This window comes from Anabrus simplex, chromosome 2 (genome assembly GCF_040414725.1).
Source record: "Anabrus simplex isolate iqAnaSimp1 chromosome 2, ASM4041472v1, whole genome shotgun sequence".
In the NCBI taxonomy this organism is placed as follows: domain Eukaryota; kingdom Metazoa; phylum Arthropoda; class Insecta; order Orthoptera; family Tettigoniidae; genus Anabrus; species Anabrus simplex.
In genome coordinates, this window is record NC_090266.1 from 262,094,761 (window position 1) to 262,117,379 (window position 22,619).

General features: G+C 38.2%; 1 protein-coding gene across 1 annotated transcript in view; it reads right to left on the minus strand.

The window, feature by feature from the left end:
* Positions 1-22,619, minus strand: part of LOC136864042 (minor histocompatibility antigen H13) — a 129,125-nt gene that overhangs the window by 11,041 nt on the left and 95,465 nt on the right. The window lies entirely within an intron of this gene.

The following is a 22,619-nucleotide window of genomic DNA, read 5'->3' on the forward strand; positions in this document are numbered from 1 at the left end:
GAACGGATGAAGAAGATGATGACATACAATAATTCAGTATCCATTATGAGCAATAAACAAGAAAATATCTGAAAGCAAACCTATCAGTGATGAAAGATCAAGCAAATAAGCTATTTAATTGCTTATAAGTTCCCTCTGAAGTGATTGTGCACTGGAGCAGTCTTGGACTGCATGAAAAATTAATGACTGTTGGATGGATCACAAACTCCTCATCTGCTTTTTCTATTTATTTAATACAATTTGCTTTATGTCACTGCAACACTGAAAGATCCTATAGCAACGTTTGGATAGGAAAGGGCTAGAAGTAGGAAGGAAGCGACCATGTCCTTAATTCAGGTACAGGTCCAGCATTTGCCTGGTGTGAAAATGAGAAACCACATTAAACCATCTTCAGGGCTGCCAACAGTGGGGTTCAAACCCACTATCTCCCAAATGCAAGCTGATAGCTACATGACCCAAACAGCTTGCTCGGTTCCTCATCTGCTGACTAAAGATTTTTCTGCAGCAAAATACCACAAAAGTATTACCCTAACCTGTCCAGACGAAAGTTAAACTTTGAGATGAATTCTAGAATATCATCTCTGACTGGGTGGCAAATAATCCAGTGAATAAAAAGGATGTTGAACAAGAATGGGCCAGTTTACAACAAAATAATTACAGAGTCAGCTTAGGAAACCAATGGTTTGAGAAAAAAAATAGAAGAGGCAAGACTGGTTTGATGACAATAATGAAAAAACATTTTATCTTACTAAAGCAGGAGACCCATCTAGCCCCCTTCAAGATTCAGCCTTCAATATGAAGGAAGCACATTTCACATTTCTTGGGACACGAACAGAAACGTCAAGACACAAATATGGGAAATCAAGAATGACTGGTGGCAACAGAAAGCTCTGAACCTGCAGAGGTTTAACAATGCTAGAGACCTGAAGAACTTCAATGACTGCATAAGAGCTGTAAAGTAGAATTCGTTCCTCAACAGGAACATTATAAGAATACAATACGGTATTTACGCGAATAATACCCGCATACTTTTTTTTAAAAATTGAGGCACGAATTGGGGTAAGGGTTTCATTTGCGTCAATGTTGGCATTTTTTTTCAATATCAGCCTTCCTAAAGTTAGGGTGCGGGGATTATTTGCTGGCGGGGATTATTCGCGTAAATACGGTATATCAAGTAAATTATATTACATAAGTCATGGGATTAGTTTCCGCCAATTAGTGGCCATCTTCAGCCAAATGAAAATTAAACAAATTATGTGATAACTAAAACATATGTATACCAGACAAAGACAGTGTTGTAGGAATAATTATAACATTAAAATATATATATATAATATAACAAAAATTAAGGTTATGACCTTGTCACAATATACCTTTAAGTTGATGTAGGACCTCAGGCAAAGGAGTAAATCTGGAAACGATAGCCAGGCCCCAATTTCAAATAGTTAGCGCCCTGGGCAAACAATATATAGCCGCACCCCCCCTTGCTTTTCTGTTCCTCTAAAAAACAATTATTTACAAATTAAAGATTACAGTTTTCAAGATTATGACTTTAAAAACAGCACATTATGCAAATAAAGTTAATTCTCATAATTAAATTTATCAAGCTAAATAAAGTCAACAGCCAAATAAGAATCAGGCTGTTTTTATTTTTATTTAAAAAGCCGTTGGTTTAGTTTGATAGTTTGAGTGTAAGTAAATAAATTTAGAAATAAGACACAAATTATCATTAATTTATTGTAATTTATTTCAATCACATTTAAAAATACAAGTTTTGTTATAGGCTACTTTTATATAATACTGGCAAAGAAAGCAAAGCAAAGTTATCTCCGTACAGGCCATGAAGGCCCTTGGAGGGGTGGAAGGTAAAGGCTTCCACTGACCGTAACCTCGGCACTTGATGGGGTAGAGTGGTTAGCTCTACGCCCGGCCACCTTTGCCCCCAGGAATTAACCTGGTGCTCATTTTTGGTGTAGGCTGAGTGAACCTCAGGGCCATGTGCACTTCCAGAAGTGGAAATCTCGTTTCTTAAATTTTACGACTTCCTGACGGGGAATCTAACCCATGTCCTTCCGGGCAAACCGAGCACTCCTTTACCGCCCCTTGTGTATGATACTACTTTACATAAAAGATATTTTCCTTGATTTTTTCCTGGCAAACTCTTGAACAATTTCATCAAAGTTGGTTTTCAAGTTAAATATTTTTCAGTGCACATAAAGGCTTATGAGCTTTACTTTTCATTAAGAAGAGTTGCCCTCTTGGCATTTTTTACTCTACTTAAAACTGAAAAATCCCTTTATGTGGTACAGTTGGTTATTGGTAAGCTCAAAAACATCCTAACTGCAATTTCAAGGTTGGGAAAAGTACTTGACAAATTGTTTTGTTTAATGTAAGAATACACTTTAGGCAAGTTTTGGAATCTCTCGATTTCAACATACATTTCAAAGTGTACACATCATTTACAAAATCTTGACTGATGTCTTCAGGGTACAGCGAACTAAGTTTCAAAGTAGCGATCTTCACTTCTGATGATTCGGATGAGCAAGTCAGTAGTAGAGGTAATACTTGAAATATGGAAGCTATGACTTCATATGCTTCTTTCCTTCTTGCTAAGTTTCCTATAAGTGTGTCCATTATTTTAAGGAACACATTATTTTTGAAATTTGTTCTTGCATCTAGGTCTCCTTCAATCCCACCTGTTTTGTCTGCAAATATGTTCCATTTTCTTACTCTTGAGTAGCTTGGATCATCACATCCATCTATTTTCAAAGCAGATTGCTCAAATATGTCGAACTCATCCCTTTTTGCGTTGATGAATCCTTCCAGGGTTTTCATTCTTTTACTCCTCCCTCAAGATTAAGATTGTCATACTGCAAGTTTTTAGAACACTTGTCAACATCTTCCAAAATGTCATTCCACACAACTAACAGAAAAGTGGTCTCGAAATTCTGAAATTTAGTTTCAATATTTTGTGTGTCAAGTCAACAAACAGGTTTTACACTGGAGTCTTCAGATAGCTGCCTCAACGATTGTCGTATTTCTTCATAACATTTTACCAAAGCTCTGACAGCGTCTGCTCTTGCAGACCATCTGGTTTCTGATAAAGATTTTACCACTGGCATACCGTGTTTTGCCAAGAATTGCTTCAAAATATTCCACCTGTACGTTGACACAACTCCTGGACGAAGGCAAAGGAAACCACTGTGGCAGTGCACCATTCTGCGGTAGCCGAACCAACAAGATTTAATTAATGTGCTGCACACGGTATGTATTCAGCAAGGGGACTTTGCTGCTTTATTCGAGCTTGAAGACCTGAATAAGCTCGTGACATATTGGAAGTATTATCATAACATTGGCCCCTACAATTCTTGATGCTGATTTTGAAACTCTCAAAACAGTCAACTATACCCTTTTCTAGTCCAGCAGATGTATGTGATATTTCAGGCAGAAGCTTAGTGAGTCGTTCTACAGGCTTTGGCTCTGTTTGAGGTACATATCATAAAACAATAGCCAACTGGTCAGTGTGAGAGCAATCAGGTGCCGAATCTACGATGGGAGAGTAGTACCAAGCTTCTTTTACTTCATCAACTACAGTTTTAAGCACACAATACCCCGTAACTTAAATAAATTCATTACATATTTGAGAAGACAGGTATGAGGTGTACCCTTGACCTTTGTTACTATATTTTCTGATGTGTTGGGCAAGGAAATGGTCATATTCACTGATTAACTCGAGCCAAGATATAAATAATTTGAAGTTGATCCTAAATCCTCATTGTCTCATTGGGAAGGTAAACACCTAACTGACAAAAATCGTACAACAGATATTATTCTCGAGATTATACTTCGCCAGTAGTTTACCTCTTCTTCATATAGTGTACACAGAATTTTATCAACCTGCATTAACTGTTTTTGTCTGGTGATGTACGTAAGAACATTACGCCTGTGAACATGAGAATGTTCACAATGTTTCAGTAGTTCGTAGCTGTGCTTCCAGTCATTAAAACCGGTAGAAAAATGTATTTTTTCATTGTTTGGTTGAAACAAACAGCAATGAATAGAGAATACTTTCCCAGTTGGCTGTAAATACAATAACCAATCTCTTAAAACATAGTCTCCATTAGAAAAAGTAATCTTAAACATATTTTGAGACAATGTTCTTTTACCATCATTGTAAGTTTGCAGAGATTTCAAAAAATCCACCATTACGTCTTTTTTTTTTTTTTTTTTTTTTGCTATTGGCTTTCCGTCACACTGACACAGTTGGGTCTTATTGCGATGATGGAATAGTAAAGGGTTAGGACTGGGAAGGAAGCGGCCGTGGCCTTAATTAAGGTACAGCCCCAGCATTTGCCTGGTGTGAAAATGGGAAACCACGGAAAACCATCTTCAGAGCTGCCGACAGTGGGGTTCGAACCTACTATCTCCCGAATACTGGATACTGGCCGCACTTAAGCGACTGCAGCTATTGAGCTCGGTAAGTCTTGTTTTGGGCAATGTTTAATAACATTCTCAACTACTAAATTTAACTTGACATTCCAAATAGCAGAATCATCTATAGAAAATGAAAAGTTACCTCAGGTTGTGATTGTGAAATAGTTCCAAACGGCTGCTGGAAAACTTCAGGCTCAATACCAATATAAATGGTCCGTTATTGGACATTATAAATTTTCCAGCTAACTCATTCCTGGTTGCCAGCGTTTTGCCCTCGTGTGCTAGGTTGGGCTCGTCAGTTGGTACCTAGCACACCTACCAAGACGCATGGCTAGTGCATACCGTGGAGGCCACTGCGTAGGCTACTTGAAGCAGTGCTTCAAGAGACCTTGTCTTACTACCAAAAATCAACATCTATATCAACGTCAGGCTCATCGTTCAATTTAATATTAACACAGGGCTGATCAGTCTGTATATCTAGGCATTGTAAGTCTTCTTGTGTAAAGTTAAATGGGACCGATGACGAAGTCAAAGGTTTTGTTAAAGTCATCTTGGAATTCCGATTCCGAGGTTGGAGTTTAACGAGTCAAAGTAAGGAACTTGACCATTTTATGCACTAACTTAAGTAGTTCAAGTTCATCACTCTGCTTTTTAGCAGCGCGTTCTTTGTATTCAGCACCACTTAACTTTTTACTCACGGTTAAATACTGAAAAACATGTCAGAATTACACGAGACAATGAGTTGGCTAGGTGAGATTATCAGCTTGATGGCAAGCGAATGTAAACAACAATACGCAAACGAACTGTCACGAGCCAATGACAAACAGGGCAGTGGTTGTCTAGACTAACAAGGGTTGCCTGGCCACCAACTACAATTGCCCACCCAGCACCCGCACGAGTTAAATAATGCCTTCTTATTGTTTGCAGTTATTTAATTTTTTCATGAAATGATAATATATAGATTAAATTCAGGTTTTAAAATTAGAATAGTTTAAAGTGCTTTATGCAGACTAATAAAATAATTGGAATAATTTGTGGAAAGTGAAAGTAATTTGAGTGTAATGAATTTAAGACTTAATTCACGCAGGCCATAGTTACTCGATCCACCGACCGTCAAAAAACTGGCACCCTGGGCAAATGCGCAGTACGCCCATTTGTAAATTGGGGCCTGAAAATAGCCAGAATTAGGAGTGAATAAATATATTTCTCCTTTTAAATTTCTTTTCTGTATAAGTTATGAGACTCACCTCTAATGTCTGATGTAGAACAAGCACTGACTTATTCGAGGAAGATACTTGGAGCATGTTAACGCTTTGAAATATAACAGATTTTTGGACATGGGACAGCACATGGGTGATACTAACCGTAAGTTCACTAATATCAACCAAGACATGAAAATTCTCAAAGTTGTACAAAAAGCCCCCAGCTCAATGAAAATGAAAACCTACAACCTGTTTTCCAGTCTTTGACCGGGTCAGGGATGTAATGAATGAATCATATATAGGCTGTTATTACGATGGGGTCGCCACTCCCAAAGTGATTTATATTAATGAGTGATAGATGCTAGGAAATGAGAATGGAGAGTGTTGCTAGAATGAAAGATGACAGAGAAAACCGGAGTACCCGGAGAAAAACCTGTCCCGCCTCCGCTTTGTCCAGCACAAATCTCACATGGAGTGACCAGGATTTGAACCACGGTATCCAGCGATGAGAGGCCGATGCGCTGCCGTCTGAGCCACGGAGACTCCCCCAGCTCAATATAACGGAAAATTGTTTTAGCCATCTGGAACAGTTTTTCAATCCTAACTTAAATCTAAATGAAATTTCAGAAATCAAACATTTTATTTGACCTTTGAATTCCTATCTTTAGTAATCACTCCTCAGATAAAAATAACTCTTTCTTTTACAAACTCTTTAAATTCCCCTCTCAGTAGCAGTCTTTCTTTCCTCATCCTTCAGCCCCACTTTAGATACCCCTTCTTTCCTTCTCGCCTCACTCCCCTTCCCTCCCCTCCTCTCCCTATCTACTCTTTGTTCACATTACCTGCTTCCTACAGCAAGTCAGTGCTTGTTCCCTATCCACTCCTTTGGTTACATGGCCTGCCTGCTTCCTCCAGCAAGTCGGTGCTTGTTCTACATCAGACATTCCTCCAGCAAGTCAGTGCATCTTCTACATCCGACATTAGAGGCGAGTCTCAAATAATATTTCTCCTTTTTAATTTCTTTTCTGTATATTTATTCATTCCTAGTTCTGGCTATCATTTCCAGATTTACTTCCCTGCCTGAGGTTCCAAGTCAACTTGAAGACATAATATTGTGACAAGAAGATCATAACCTTAATTTTTGTTATTATATATATTTTAATGTTATAATTATTCCTAAAACACTGTCTGCCTGGTATACATATGTTTTGGTTATCACATAATTTGTTTAATTGTTATTTGGCTTAAGATGGCCACTAAGTGGCTGAAACTAATCTCAAGATTTATGTAATATCATTTACTTGATATACTGTATTGAAAAGGTGGACCCTCTTGTCCATTTATTCTAATAATTGCACTTCAATGCAGAACAAAAATGAACTTTATGGCTTATAATCAACAGGAACACTCAAAACTACTGACAAACAATTCTTTCATCCTTTATGACAGGCATGAAATCTTGAAGCCTTGGTAAGAACTTATACCCACTGCTAGACACTTTCTTCGTGATGAACCACAACAGCCCCAGTAACCATGGATGCCAGTCCCACCAACATATCGAGAATTCAACGAAGCTCCTGATCGACTGAAACCTTGAAAGACACTGGATCAGAAAAAATCCCCCCGGAGTTAACTCAAAATGGAGTTACCCCTTAAAACGAGGCTATTCAGACTCAACCTCTTAATTTTGAAAATCCAAGATGTACCACCCAGAGACCTCAAAAATGCCACTGTCACCACTATATTCAAGAAAGGCAATCATGGCGGTCTGTGGTAACTATCTTGGGATACCATTACTCTCCATTACAGGTGAAGGTCTTGTTAAGAATTCTGCTTAATCATCTGCAGATTATCTCTGAGAGGATCATTCCCGAGTTCAAGTGTGGTTTTTGAACCTCTAGAGCACAACTGACATGATCACCTGTGCACGACAGTTCCAAGGAAAACGTAGACAGCAGCGGAAACCTCTTATTAGTTTCCTAGAATCTGGAAAAGGCATCTGACTTTATTCCAGAACAGCCGTGTGAGAAGTGCTTTAACATTTTCGTTATCCCAAGCATTTCATTGATCTAAACCAGACTCTCAATGATAGCATGTCTGGGCAGGTTTGTCATGAGAATAATATCTCAGGGCCTCTTCAGTTACTCATGGACTAAAACAGGGAGGTGTACTTGCTCCAATGCCCTTTGATCTATACCTGGCTGCCATGCTACATGAAAGAACTACAGACAACCAAGGTGTAAATGTTAGGAATCATTTTGATGGAGGACTCTTCAATCGAGCAAGACTTCACTCCCACAGGTCGACTATGGTTACAACAGAAAGTGAAATGCAGTATGCAGATGAATGCAACTTAAAAGCTTTCTAGTCTGTCGAACAAGCAATTTAAATATTACACTGTAACAAACCATTATTACACAAGGAATAAAAATACACACTGTTTAAAAAAGAATGACAAGTTTCTTTCAGTTCTTGCCTTTGGGTATGGTGAGCCTATCGTAAAAATAGTCTATATGGACAAAGCAGATACGATGCGTCGGAAAAGGTTAGGGCGTCCCCTGCAAAAAGCGACGTGCAGCTCTTCGGGCGCTGGGGGAACTGTGAGAAATGGGCAACTAGCACCAAACTACATCAAGATTGCTACAGTAAATGCCCTCATACTGACGGGAAAGGCAGAAGAACTGGCCGACTTCATGAAAGAAAAAGATATAGCCATACTTCGATTGCGCGAGACCAAGAAGAGGGGTACAGGAAAGATTCCTCTGAGAGAAGGATACAGGCTGTATTACAGCGGAGGACCTGAAGCAAAAAATGGAGTGGCCATCATACTTAGAAAAGAAATTCAAGGATATGTGGAATATACAAAATGTGTCAGCAATAGGATGATTGTGATGAGACTCCAGTTTGAAAATGGCATGAAAGATCTATTTCAGTTGTATACCCCACAAACGGGTTGCATAGATGAACATCTAGAGGACTTTTTAGAGGAAGTGGAGAGACAGATAGAATATAAGTGCTATTGATGGGAGATCTAAATGCACAAGTTGGAATGGGAAGACAAGGAAAGGAAGATGTTGTAGGGCCTTTTGGATATGGAAATGTAAATCCAAAAGGCAAGTTGTTGATGGATTTTTGCACGAGGAACCAAATGATTGTTGGAAGCACCTGGTTTTGGAAGAAGAACAGTCAGAAGATTACAAGATATGGTTGAGGAGACAGGCGAACAAAGGCCATGATTTATTATATAATCATAGAGAAGAAACACTGGAAGAATCTTTTAGATGTTACAGCCATGCCTTTGGTGGAGATCACAGAGTTGTGATAGGAAAATTGAAAGTGGAAAAGATTGAAAAAACCCTATTTAGAAGAGAGAAAAGAATTAAAGTATGGAAGTTGAAGGAGTAAAGCATACAAGAAGAATTTCAAAAGGAAATAATACCCTTGATAGCCAGGACGGAGATGGGGTAATGTTGAAGGTGAATGGAAAAGATTTAAGGGAGCAGAGGTTGGATGTGCAGAAAAGGTATGTGGTAGAACATCAGGAAATGTGAAAGACAAAGAGACATGCTGATGGAATGATAGGGTAAAGATTAAAGTGAAGGAAAAGAAAATGGCACGGAAAGCATGGAAAACATCTAAGACTGAAGAAAGTAGAAGAAAATATGTGGAGGCAAAGAATTTGACCAAGAAAGTAGTGAAGGAAGAAAAGAGGAAAAGCTGGGCCTTATTCACATAGAAATTGAAAGATGATATGCAGAGCAGCAAGAAATTACTGTATGGTATCTTAAGAAATAAAGAGAGAGATCAAGTAACCAGATTTGTGAAGGATGAAGGTGGCACAATATTAACAAAGCCAGATTAAATAAGAAATAGATGGAGAGAGAGTATTTTCAGAAGTTACTGAACATATGAACTGATGACAGTCATTCAATGGATGACCACGAAAGGCAATTAGTTGATGAAATGGATAAAGAAATTACAATGAATGAAATTGAAATGGCAGTAAGAAAGATGAAGAATGGAAAAACTGTCGGAATAGATGAAATTTCAGTGGAGATGATAAGGGCAGCTGGAGCTGTAGGCCTGCAGAGGACATATCGGGTTCTCAGTATTGTCTGGGAGAATAAGGAGGTTCCCGAGGATTGGCAAAAAAGAACAATCATCCCAATCTTCAAGAAAGGCGATAAGAAAGTATTGGAGAACTATAGGGGAATTACTCTAATATCTATGCTGTTAAGATAATGGACAGGATACTGGAAAGTAGGATAAGGTTGAGGGTTGAAAATCAGATACAGGAAAATCAGTTTGGTTTCAGAAGTGGAAAGTCAACAATAGAGCCCATTCTCATTATGAGACAACTAATGGAAAAGCAATGAGAGTACGGGAATGATATGGTGATGACATTCATTGACAATGAAAAGGCATATGACAGTGTCCCCAGGACTAAAATTTGGGACAGTCTGGTGCAAAAAGGAATTGGACAGGGATTAATCAAAATGATCATGGCAATGTACAAGGAATGTTGTTGTTGTGTGCAAACACAATTTGGCAGGACAAGTTGGTTCAAAATAACTAGTGGGCTGAGACAGGGAATTGTTCTATCACCAATCCTGTTTACAATAGTAATGGATGACATCATGAGAACAGCAAAAGAAACATATGGAGGAAGAGAAATGAACATCATGTAATTTGCAGATGATATTGTGATTTGGGGAGAAGAGGTTCAAGAACAGTTGGAAGTGGTGAGAGAGAAAATCGAAGAATGTGGATTGAAAAACAGCGTAGAAAAGAGTAAAACTCTTGTTATGACTAGAGGGGAGAAAGAAGGGAAAGGTCAGATTAGACTTTCAGACAAGCCCTTGGAAGTAGTGGAGACATTCAAATACCTGGGGAGTGAATTAATGGAGAATGCACGACTGGATGCTGAGATTAGTAAGAGGATTCAAGCTGGAAGCTGTTTCTATCATAGTGTAAGAAACATGTCATGGGACAAAGATGTGCCAACGGAAGTAAAGAAAACTATGTACAAGATGTATTACGTACCCATAATAACCTATGGGGCATAAACTTGGACATTGATAAAGAAGAATGAGAGTCGAACACAGGCAGCTGAAATGCAGTTCTTGAGGAGTATGATACAGAAGAGCAGAAGAGACAAAGTAACGAATGAGAAAATCCAGGAAGAAATTTGTGGCCGTTGTTGAACGGCAATGAACAGAAATCAGTGAAGCAACAGAACTCCTTATTATGTAATGTTATGTAAATTTTGTATTGTCATTATTTTGGGTAAACAAAAACATTTAAAAAACTGAATACTTTATGCAAAGCAAATTATTGTATGTACAGTAGCTTTCTTATTTAAAAATTATAACATATTTAGGCCTATGAAGAAATTGACTATGAAGGAGATTTATTTTCAAAGAGATCTGGGTATTTACATTTCTTGTTTTAAATTGACTTATTCTGTAAATGATATAAAGGGATGTGGATTGTTATACATGACTTGTGAGGCAGGGTGTGCCATGTGTAAGTGGCCGTTTCCTGTAATTTTGTAATATCCGCTAATATGCGAATTCAGCAGAAAGGATTATTCTAGAAGAATATTGTCATTGGCCAAAACACAAATGTTTTTTATTGGCCCGTGCTTTAGGATTTTTAATTGGTGAATGTGGCAAACTGGAGTGTTGCTATTGGTTATTTGTAATAACTCGATTTCCTGTTTGCGGTTCCTCGTGTGCGAGAGTTAATTTGTCCGCGTCTTTGAATTTGGATCACTACAGCGGGCGGACGCGTTTTGAGTCCGTCCCGCAATGGGTCTTCAACCGGCAAAGGTAAGCACTATGTTATTGCCTTATGTTATTTAAATGCGTTCTTGTGTGTCCGACCTTTCCCACTTAATGTAACTTCAGTAATTATGTAGAATTTCATCTTGTGTGGCGGAGTTTCCTCAAGTTTTCCACATTTTCCAAAATAGAGCATTTGTATAACTTAGCTATTATGCTAGTCCGCAACGTGTTGTTTTCGGAAACAGACCTTCTTTTCTAACTCTAGTTGTAATTGTAAGTAACTGTAACACACTCTTTCTTGAATAGCGTAATTAAATTTTGATTCTTTTGAGGTTGCCTCCTTTCATTCCGTAAATTTAACTTTACTGTGAATCTCTATATGAAAGTTTGTTCGTGACTGAAGAGCTTAATTGTTTCCGTTACACATCTTAGGTTTTGTGTCTCAAGTACAAGTTAATCCGCAGTTCATTTATTTGTTCATTTATAATTGCATGTTCATTTTCTCAATAATTATTTGTCTGTTGGGTGTATTATTGTAAATCTTTTCTCCCCCATAACACCATACCTTCCCATGGACCTCATAGGGCTTCCAGCACCTTCCACTCTCCTCTCTTAGTTGTCATTTTTAGGCCTGTAACTGTTCCCTTGTATTTGATTTAATTTTGAGTACCGGTATTGATAGTTATCCACCACGTTTGCATGCTCTGATGTGAATTCACCACCACTGCGTCATTTTACTATTTCCTTATTCGTATTATTAAGTGTATCTTATTCTCTATTTCTTTACTCACATTTTGTGTCAACATTTATTATATTTATCATTATTTTTTAAAATTATTATTATTTCTATTTATTCTTATTATTGTTATTGTGTACGTGTTGTCTCGAATCAACGTTACAAAATTGGAGTGAAAAAATGAATGACAGAATAGAGAAGAGCCAACTAAGATGGTTCGGGCATATAAAGCTAATGAATGATGAAAGAATGCCAAAAAAAGTTGATGGATATCCAAATGCAAGGAAGGAAAGGCCGTGGATGGCCACAATTGAGGTGGAAGGACACAATCCAACGCAGTATTATAGAAAGAAACCTAGACTGGGACACAGTGTTGGAGGAGGAGTGGTGGAAAGACCGAAGAAAGTGAAGCTGCATAAAGGGAAATTATGATGATGATGATGATGATGATGATGATAACTTAGGAACTTGAAATCTGGAACTTAATTATGACCTCCTTTGTCTCTACTCCAGCATTTACTATGACACTTGTTTTTTTTATTTTTTTAGTTTTTAAAGCCTTGAAAAGGAAAATGGGGCATATTAGCCTTCTGATTTTTAAATATTTCTGGAAGTTTCCTTTTAACTTCATACTTAATTTCAGTTTGTCTATAAGTAATTAAGCTATTACTTTTTCAGCTTTTGCAATACTAGTAATATATTGTTTCTAATGATATGGACAGAACCAATTTTGTTTACGGGCTTCATTAATGAGTTGTAGTTCCTTGTCTTCAAGGCCAATATCAGTTCAATTTTTAACTGGAGGATGGAAATTATGATTAGACTCGAAGTTAATAGGATGGTCCTTTGACTGATTTTTACTTCTTTTGTCTAAACTAAGATTGCGAAGTACCTGTGGGGAGGTAAGTGGTTTGAATGTTCTTTCGATACCCATCACGCATCACAAGAAAACTTCCTTTCCTTTCCATCTGCAGACTACTTCAAAACGTATTACCAACAAGTTTACACCTAACTTCAACTTTGGTTTCTTAACGAGCTTCCCCGGTCCTCGTAAAAAAATTTATTCAAATTTTAAGTCCACCAACGTTAGTTTCAAGTTATGTACAGTTTACATAAGGTACCAACAGCAACAGTTCCAGTTTACTTTTTGAAGAAAGAAAATCACTTTGTACTCATGGACGTAGATTTTCTCGTGGATATGAAAATCGACATTTTGTTTGTTTCAACCTCATTCTCACCATCAGTGTTTTTAATTATAAGTGGTAATTTTTTCACGTGCATTTTTTAAAAGCTGAAGATGTTCCATACTTTAGGAACGAATCATGTACTAACTTTTAATTAAGTAGTTAGACTTCAAACCAGATTATGTTTGTATTTTCATGACCTAGATATAAAAACATTGAGTACTGGAAAGTGGCATTTTTCTTTCAACATTAGTTGAGCTAATGCGAATACGGGATACAAACAATGATATTTATAAGTTATGAAGTCTGTAATTGTAAAATGCAAATTACTGCAGTGATCAGTCAAAATCAGTCTAAAAATGTAGTTTGATCTTTCAAGCATGCTACTGTCTTTAAATTTAAATACTGTCAAAATGAGATGCTACAAGAAATCGGACATCATTAATTTTAACTTTTTACATAGAATAAAAAAGGCAATGAACACTATAGTTCTAAAACATACTGCATATCACATAAAAGGATATCAAGGCACCACTCTCTTCTGGCTTATAACCATTCTATCTTTACTCATCATCACTTTCCCTTGTCCAGCTCCTGCCAGGTCGGGTTGTTGGTGGCATTTCTCCACCGTAGCCTCTCCTACCACCACTAGTCTTCAGTAATTGTAATCCAATCCAGTCTTCCTTTTCTTAGACTGTCCTTGACAGAGGACATACATCTTGCTCTGGACCTCCCACTTGCGCCCTCTTTCCTTATATCTTAGACTCCAAATTTGTTTTGGTATCCTTCCCTCCTCCATCCTCATAACATGTCTAAACCATTACAATTTTTTTTTTTTTTTTTGCTATATGCTTTACGTCGCACCGACACAGATAGGTCTTATGGCAACAACGGGATAGGAAAGGCCTAGGAATGGGAAGGAATTGGCCGTGGTCTTAATCAAGGTACTGCCCCAGCATTTGCCTGGTGTGAAAATGGGAAACCACGGAAAACCATCTTCAGGGCTCCCGACAGTGGGGTTCGAACCCACTATCTCCCGGATACAAGCTCACAGCTGCGCACCCCTAACCACACGGCCAACTCCCCGGTCCATCACAATTTAATGTTCTCCATCCTATCACTCACTTTCCTAACCCTATCTCCTCTCTGCCCTTAACATTTCGTACTCTGTCTCCCCCCTTGTCTTCCCTACCATTACTCCTCAAGAACTTCATCTCACTGGCCTGAATTTTACTCTCATATCTTGCTGTCAATGTCCAATATAAGCATACAGTACATCTTGTTCATTATCTCTCTACATTTCAAAGGAACTTCTCTGTTCCACACCAGGTTCCTTACATTCTGGTAGAACGTATTTCCTGCTTGTATCCTTCTGCTGATTTCTTTATCCACCCTTGCATCATGCATTATTTCACTTACCAAATATTTGAAGAATTCTAAAACCTTCAGGTTGTACCCCCTAGTACTTTTCCTGCTTTCATTTGTTTAACAGCCACCTCTGCCATTACAATATTATTTTCCATTTCTAGATCATCCTCATTTACCACTCCATTCCCTTCTGCATCATTTCTCACATTCACGACTTTATCAAAATAGCCTTTCCACCTATTATTAACTCCTCTGGGTTTGTTAGTACATTTCCTCTCTCCGCTTTCACTTGTTTGGTGTAGATTTCTTTTTTTTTATTTTTATAAATCCATACAAAATCTTTTTTCCACCATTAACATCCTTTTCCAACAATTTTCATTTCCTCATTTACCACTTTTTTTACACTTACTTTTAATATCCTGATACTGAATCTTACTTCCTTCATCCATAACTCTATTCCATTCTTGTCACAATTTCTTCCTTTGTTTAAAAACCTCCTCCACCTTTTCATTCCACCAAGGTGTCTGCTTTTCCTTCACTCTTGCTGTAGTTTTGCCACAAATCTTCTCTGTACAGCTTACAAATATGTTTATAAATTTGGTCCATTGTTCTTCTACACTTTCCACTTTTGATATAGGGATGTGCTGTTTCAATTCCTCCTGAAATTTCTCCCGAGTTATTTTATCTCTTTAATATCCATACTTTTATTTTCTTCTGTTTTATTTCTTTTACTCTCACAATTTCACCTATTTTCAATTTTGCTACTACACTCTGTAGTCTCCATCAAACGCCTCACCTGGTAGTGCTGTTATAGCCATTAACTGTTTTGAATTTATTTTCTCAACCAAAAAATAATCAATAGCTGTTTTTGTCCTTCTTTCAACACAGCCATATCTAGTGATCTTTATATTATTCTTCTTACTAATCCAAATGTTACCCACAATCATCCCATTTCTCTCAGAAAAATCTATCAACTTACTTCCCTCACTGTTTCTTTCTCTATATCCAAATAGACCAATTATTTCTTAACAAAGTCAGTCATTTCAAACCTGCGCATTGAGATCTCCCACGACTATCATTTCTACATTGGTGATTACTTCCTTGAGTGTATCCAAGAATTTCTCTATATTTTTCTTACAGTTTGGGGTGCGTAAACTTGGATGAAATCTTTCATTCCTTCTGTCCTCAGTCATACTCTAATTATTCTATTACTAATGTAGTCTGCACTATCCATATTTTCATCCAGTATTTTGTTAACTATCACTCCTACTCCATTCATTGCCTCACCTCCTCCACTCCAGTATAGGGTGTACCCTCTAATCATCCTCTTCACTGACTTTCCCCTCCACTTGACCTTGCTCAGTTCCAATCATTGCTACATAAAATCAATCAACTCTTCTGATTTTCCAGTCAGGGTCATAACATTTATTATTCCTACCTTCATAATATTAACTGCTGATTGCTCACTTATCACAGCTCCCCAAGCACAAGAACTGCGCATTCAGCAGGTACGTCCTAACCCTTTCTGAGGCTGATAATTACCACCACTCATTTTAGGTGAATGTTATGATGGGGTCACCAGTCCCAAAGGCATTTTAGAGCTGCTACTGCCAGCAATTATTCAGTCTGCTCCTTACCTGGGAAACAGATGCCCTTGCAGCTGCCCCTAACATAGGAAAACAAAAGCTGCTGATGATTAGTGTACTCATACTATTCCCCACTATTCTTCCACAATCTCCACCACTCCAAAGTCTATCTTCTCCGGTGTAAATTCCGTTAAGGTCTTCATTTGTAACCCTGAGCTGGGATCCTTACCGGATGTTACACACCGGTTCAGTGTGCTCTGGGACTCTCAAAGGCACGGGCACCATTCCCTGGACAGGGCACCATTCCCTGGACAGGGCTGCCTCTGAAAAACGTCCCTACCTGCTACCTGCTCTATCCTTACTGCTGGGCTGAGTGGTTCACACGGTTACGGCGCTGGCCTTCTGACCCCAACTTGGTAGGTTCGATCCTGGCTCAGTCCAGTGGTATTTGAAGGTGCTCAAATACGCCAGCCTCGTATTGGTAGATTTACTGGCACGTAAAAGAACTCCTGTGGGACTAAATTCCGGTACCTCGGTGTCTCAGAAACTTGAAAGTAGTTAATGGGACGTACAGAAAATAGCATTATTGTTATTACTATCCTGACTATTGAAATTAAAACAATTTGTCCTTACAATTATGAAGAATCAAAATTCTACTTCCTATGAAGAATAATGTTATTGTAGATCCTTTCACTCATTCAATAAACATTTCTTGATCTTTCAACTGCAATTATACATACATCTTGTATGCATCAAATCCCAGTGAAGTGCTTACTTGCAAGTCTTGAAAGGGGATTTACTTGCAAATTATGGAATTCTCCTACTAGGTAAAATATATACCCACGGTGTGTAGCTGAAGGAACATTAAACAAAAGTCAATATACATAACCAACTACTGCTACTGAGTACTGTTATTTAAATGTGTGCTGTAACTGAGGGGTTATTGATGTGTGGTTAGGTGGTGGATGTACAAAATGGATAAATAGTAATTAGAATTATATATATATATATATATAAAAAATTGGGCGCCACCTGCAAAAGATTTATAGGAATAATTGATTCTGTAGAGCATGAAAGAACTCCCTCTCCCAAAGCAACGGTCATCAGGCTGACGAGGCTCCAAACTTTCTTTATAACCTTACCTGTTACTGTTTACCCCTGAAATTAAATTTGGGTAGCATGCCAGGTTTTTCCTTACTCCACCGATGAAAGATTTACCACATATGTCACTACATGAATTTGCTCCCAAAACAAAATAAAACATAACAAACACCAAGAATAATCATCACGTGATGAGAACAAAATAATCATACACAAACAACATCTACAATCTATACACCACAACTATACATAGTTCTGGAGGCCATGCTTTAAATTGGTTACATCCTACGGATAAGAAGACTGTCCCTTCCTAACCTTATATACATTAGCACAATAGCGTCATTACTGTGGAATCTATTTATCCAGGGTTATAACTGTATGTGAAATGAAACCAGTCATCACACTATACACTGTTAATAAGCTATACACAGCCATAATATAAAATGTCTGCGGAAACTTGATTGCCGAGTTATGCACTCGCCGTAACTCCATAATGGTACAGTAATGCAACCGTAAAGAACTCATACAGCAAAAACTTCGCAATGGTAATCTTCATGAACAGCAACCGCAATAGTCGTTGCTATTTGCCTAACGTTGCACCGTCAGAGATTGGTCTTATGGCGACGATGGGATAGAAAAGGCCTAGGAATTGGAAGGAAGCGGCTGTGGCCTTAATTAAGGTACAGCCGCGGCATTTGCCTGGTGTGAAAATGGGAAACCACGGAAAACCATCTTCCGGGCTGCCGACAGTGGGGCTCGAACCCATTATCTCCCGATTACTGGATACTGGCCGCACTTAAGCGACTGCAGGTATTGCTCGGTCGCAATAGTAGTGAAAAGTAATAATAATAAACTCTTAGCACGCCGTACAATATGCTTTGTCCATCCCTCCATGATAAATCTGACATAAGACACTTGTTGCACGTGCACATATGTATATATAGGCTTGCTCCATGTAGCGTAGAGTCTGCCAAAATCCACAGGAAACAACACTACCATTGCCACATCTTCAAGCGTCTCTTGGTCAATGCAGCCTCGTTCGAAATCGGAGCTTTCAGATTGGTTACAGAGCTGCTGATCCGCAAATCCTGATCTTGCATGTTTATCCACATAGATAAATTACCATCTTCAGCACACACTTCCCGGCCTTACCCCGAGTGTCTAAACAACATGCTTCAACACTTTTAACCGATTTCAACAGTCATTCCTGATATAGCCGCAGTTTTCAAGCTTGCACAATCTCAACTGTCAGGCCATGTTTGCAGACTCTTACCCAAACAGAAATTTATAAAAAATATAATGATGCACACATGCAATATTGCCTAACTACACATACTTCTTAAAATATTATGTTCTTACATCTTAATCTAAGAACTCACACGATATTTACTACTTTATATTACAAATTATTTTACGAAAATTTCCTAACCTAAAATTGGGAGATAGTCATATACAAACATTTCCTAACCTAAAATTGGGGATCATACTCTTGTACAGTTACAATGTTATTAAAAAATGTGGCTGTAACTAATAAACTATGTTATGGCACAGTAGTGGTTAGTGCTCCTGTCTTATATAAATACACAATATGTTGTCCCTTAAAAGGCACAGTATCATAAGTGACAAAATATGAATTTTACAGGAGATAATTATAACAATTAGTGAATCGAATACCATACTTCTCCGAACCAAAGAATTTTTTTCTCTCAGAATCTCATGTGAAAAATCAAGGACCGTCTTCCATTCGCAACCTAACAGTAATGAATACCACTGGCAGCTACCACAGTAACCAAACTACTTCCCTTCAACATCTCACACACATAAAACTCTACCTTCAATGCCTGTGTCTTTATCAGTCCTATAGGCTACATCACTAGCTGCAGCAACCGGTTGTACAGTGCCTCTGCATAACTTCACTGGTTCTCGAAAAATAGTGAAGAGAGAATGACATTCTACTTGGGAGGAGACAGGCTCGCAGTGTGGGCGACTGACAATCCCCTACATAGACAAACAAATGTTGCTGTATTAGCCTCTACAAAAGCGCTTCCCAAATTCACAGGAATGGCTTCAAAACATGCGAGCCTTTGAATTCTTAGAAAGGCCATGGCTGCTCAGTGGCAGAGTTTTAACATGTCTACTGTACCCGACACACAGTAAAATTAACAGTTTTACAGACAACAAGAATATTTTCGTGATGGATCGTTTTATTGTAAAAACATGTGCAACAGGTAATGCAGGCAAATTTTCAACGGGTTTTCGTCGATATTATGCCACTTTAAAGTGAATGGTTTTTAAAAAATGCAGAAATGAAGAATAATTGTACAGCCGCAATAAAATACGCCATAACTAAAGTCAATGTTCCGTGCTAGCATGAAGATAAAGATAGTTTAATAATGCATTCAGTGGCCCGCAAGAGGGATGCTTTAAAGAAGTCATGCAAGATTAAATTGTGAGGTATGTGCGTGAAAAACGCAAGGGCGGAACAGCCATACCACGGCAAAACGAACTCGCTGACCTTCAACGTCCGCGTCTTCATTATACATTGCCAGCCGCTTAAGTCAACCGAAGTCGGCAAGCAAGATGTGCATCTAGCGGCAAGCGGTTGTACCTGATGCTTCGTAAAATAAAAGGTTTCATAGACAACAGAAGTATTTTCCTGATGGATCGTTGTATTGAAGAGATGTGGAACAGGTATTGCTGGCAAATTTTCAACAGGTTCTCTTCGATTTTATAATGGCAATGGTTACGAAACTCGCAGAAATAAAGGATAATTGTACAGCCGCAAGAAAATACAGCATAACTAAAAACAATGTTCGGTGCTGGCGTGAAGGCAAAGATAGTCTAAAAATGCGAACTGTAAAAGAAAGGCATTAATATGATTTCACAAAGCACTTTTTAAAACTGATTTAATTTTTTTGAAGGGAAGAGTGGGGGTCGTCTTACATTCAGGGTCGTCTTGGATTCAGAATAATACAATACTTACAGTTTAGGCAGTTTCTGTTTTTATTCTACACCAGAAATGATTTTTTCACCTTGTTGTCATATCAGGTTACATAGTTATACAATTGTAGGGAAGAGGAATTTATTTTAAAGTCTGTCGCTTACGATTCTTTGCCGGTCGTTCTCGAATGTAATGTTTAATAAAGTGGCCCTCTTACGATAGCTCTTGTAGCGCTTACGATATTTTGGAGGGATTGATTTGAAGGACTATAAGGCATGAGAATAATAAGAGATTATCTTAAATGATTGTATTAAGAAATGTAGATAAAAAACAATAGAAAAATTGACTTACTAGCCTACAACAAGGCAATGAAAGTGGAAATTACACTGATCACAGTACAATATTTAGAAAAGAAAAATTTATCAGCCCTCCTTATCTGTTTGTAGTAATAGATCACTGTGTGGGAGTCGTAAGTAATGTTTACATACTCATCTTGCGTCACCTGCAATCTCCTCGTTGGATACCACCCATCACTGGTCAGAAGTACATTCAGTTTCCATCGCAATTCACTCACAATTTTATGAATAAGATAACTACTGTCAAGTCATGGCGAATGGCTCCAGAGAGGCCCAGTGCAGGTCCTTCGCCAGATAGGGGACCTCGAATAAAACCCTCCTATTATTTCTAATCTTCTTCCAGTTGAAGCCTAACTTTTTTACAATACTTCTCAAACTGATACAACCTCCTTAGAAACCAATCCTCTCTCCTGACACAGGTCGTAATTTAGATATTGATGGAGTTGTTTTCTGAAGAACGTAAAATTCATGGATTGTGTGTCAGTCTAAAAATTCCGTTACACGCTTCCCCTTTCCGTGTTTTTCCTGGTGTACCAAATGAAATTTGTTCAGTCTTGAACTGTCTCTGCTCTATTATTATTTTTTTTTTTTTTTTTGCTACTTGTTTAATGTTTCACTAACTTATTGAAGGTTTTTGGCAATGGAGGTATGGGAAAGGGCTAGGATTGGGAAGGTAGCGGCTGTGGCCTTAAGTAAGGTACAGCCCCAGCATTTGCCTCGTGTGAAACTCTGAAACCAAGGAAAACCACCTTCAGGATTGTCGATGGTGGGATTTCAACTTTCTACATCCCGAATGAAAGTTCACTGCTGTGCGACTATAAATGCATGGCGAACTTGCTCAGCTGAAATTCTCTTGATCGTACTCTGCAACACTTTTGTTGCATCTGTTATTTTGTTGTATTTTCAACAACTCCCTTCTATACTGTTCTTGCGTTTTTTCTTTGCCCTCAACCTCCTTATTCATAAAACTATGAACACTAAACAATATCTCGCGTTTCTCCTCTTGTCGCAAACTTCAGTTTAGAATTTTTTGCAGCATAATTCACCTTGGGCACAAACAGTAGGAATACGTACTGACAATGAACCGATTTGTTTAGCGACTGACCGTTCTTGCTCAGTCAAGTCTACCACAAGGAGCAGCCCCTTCTCTTCTCTTCCCACCCTTCTTCTGCATTCCACTAGTATACTAACTGGCAATCAACATGCAATAGATCTGCCAGCAGGTTTTGGCTTACGTTTCAAGTGCCAAATTGATTTGAGGCAGTTATAAAATGTGTACTTCAGCAATAATCGACAACAGTCACGAACAATGAAACTGACATATCTCTCGTTCCCTCCAGATTTAAAACTTATCCTGTACGATAATCTGCTGTTCTGTATATTACTGATGGTGATTACGATAATTTCTTTTTTATGTTGTTTTATCCTTTAGATTAATTTGATGCTTGCGATACTTATGCAGCTGAGTCTGATTGACGTACAAACATTGTAACCTCAATATTGACAAAAATGTTGCTTTACGACACTTTGCCTTTCCAGGAACGATATATATTTCTTATATACTAGTGCTACAGAGCAGCCTAACTTCTGAGGGTCTTTTTTAATTCTGAGACGCCCTCTCTCTTGGAGTTGAAAGCATGGAGCACATGAGCTCAGGATATCGAGTGAAGACATCAATGGTTAACTTAACAGAAAAAGTTTTCAGTATATCGAATGAACCAAAGGTGGCAAAACACATTTCTGTGTAACAACTGTACCTCAGTGGAGCAGCTACAAAATGTACCTGTAGCCCATGCAAGGAGTACATGTGTAGTAGTTCTGCATTGTTTAGCGAAAGGCTGTGTGACAAGCCAAACACCAAAATAAATCATTAAATCATTATGGAATGCTGTCTTAATATTTTGGTCGAAGGCTATGGCATACTC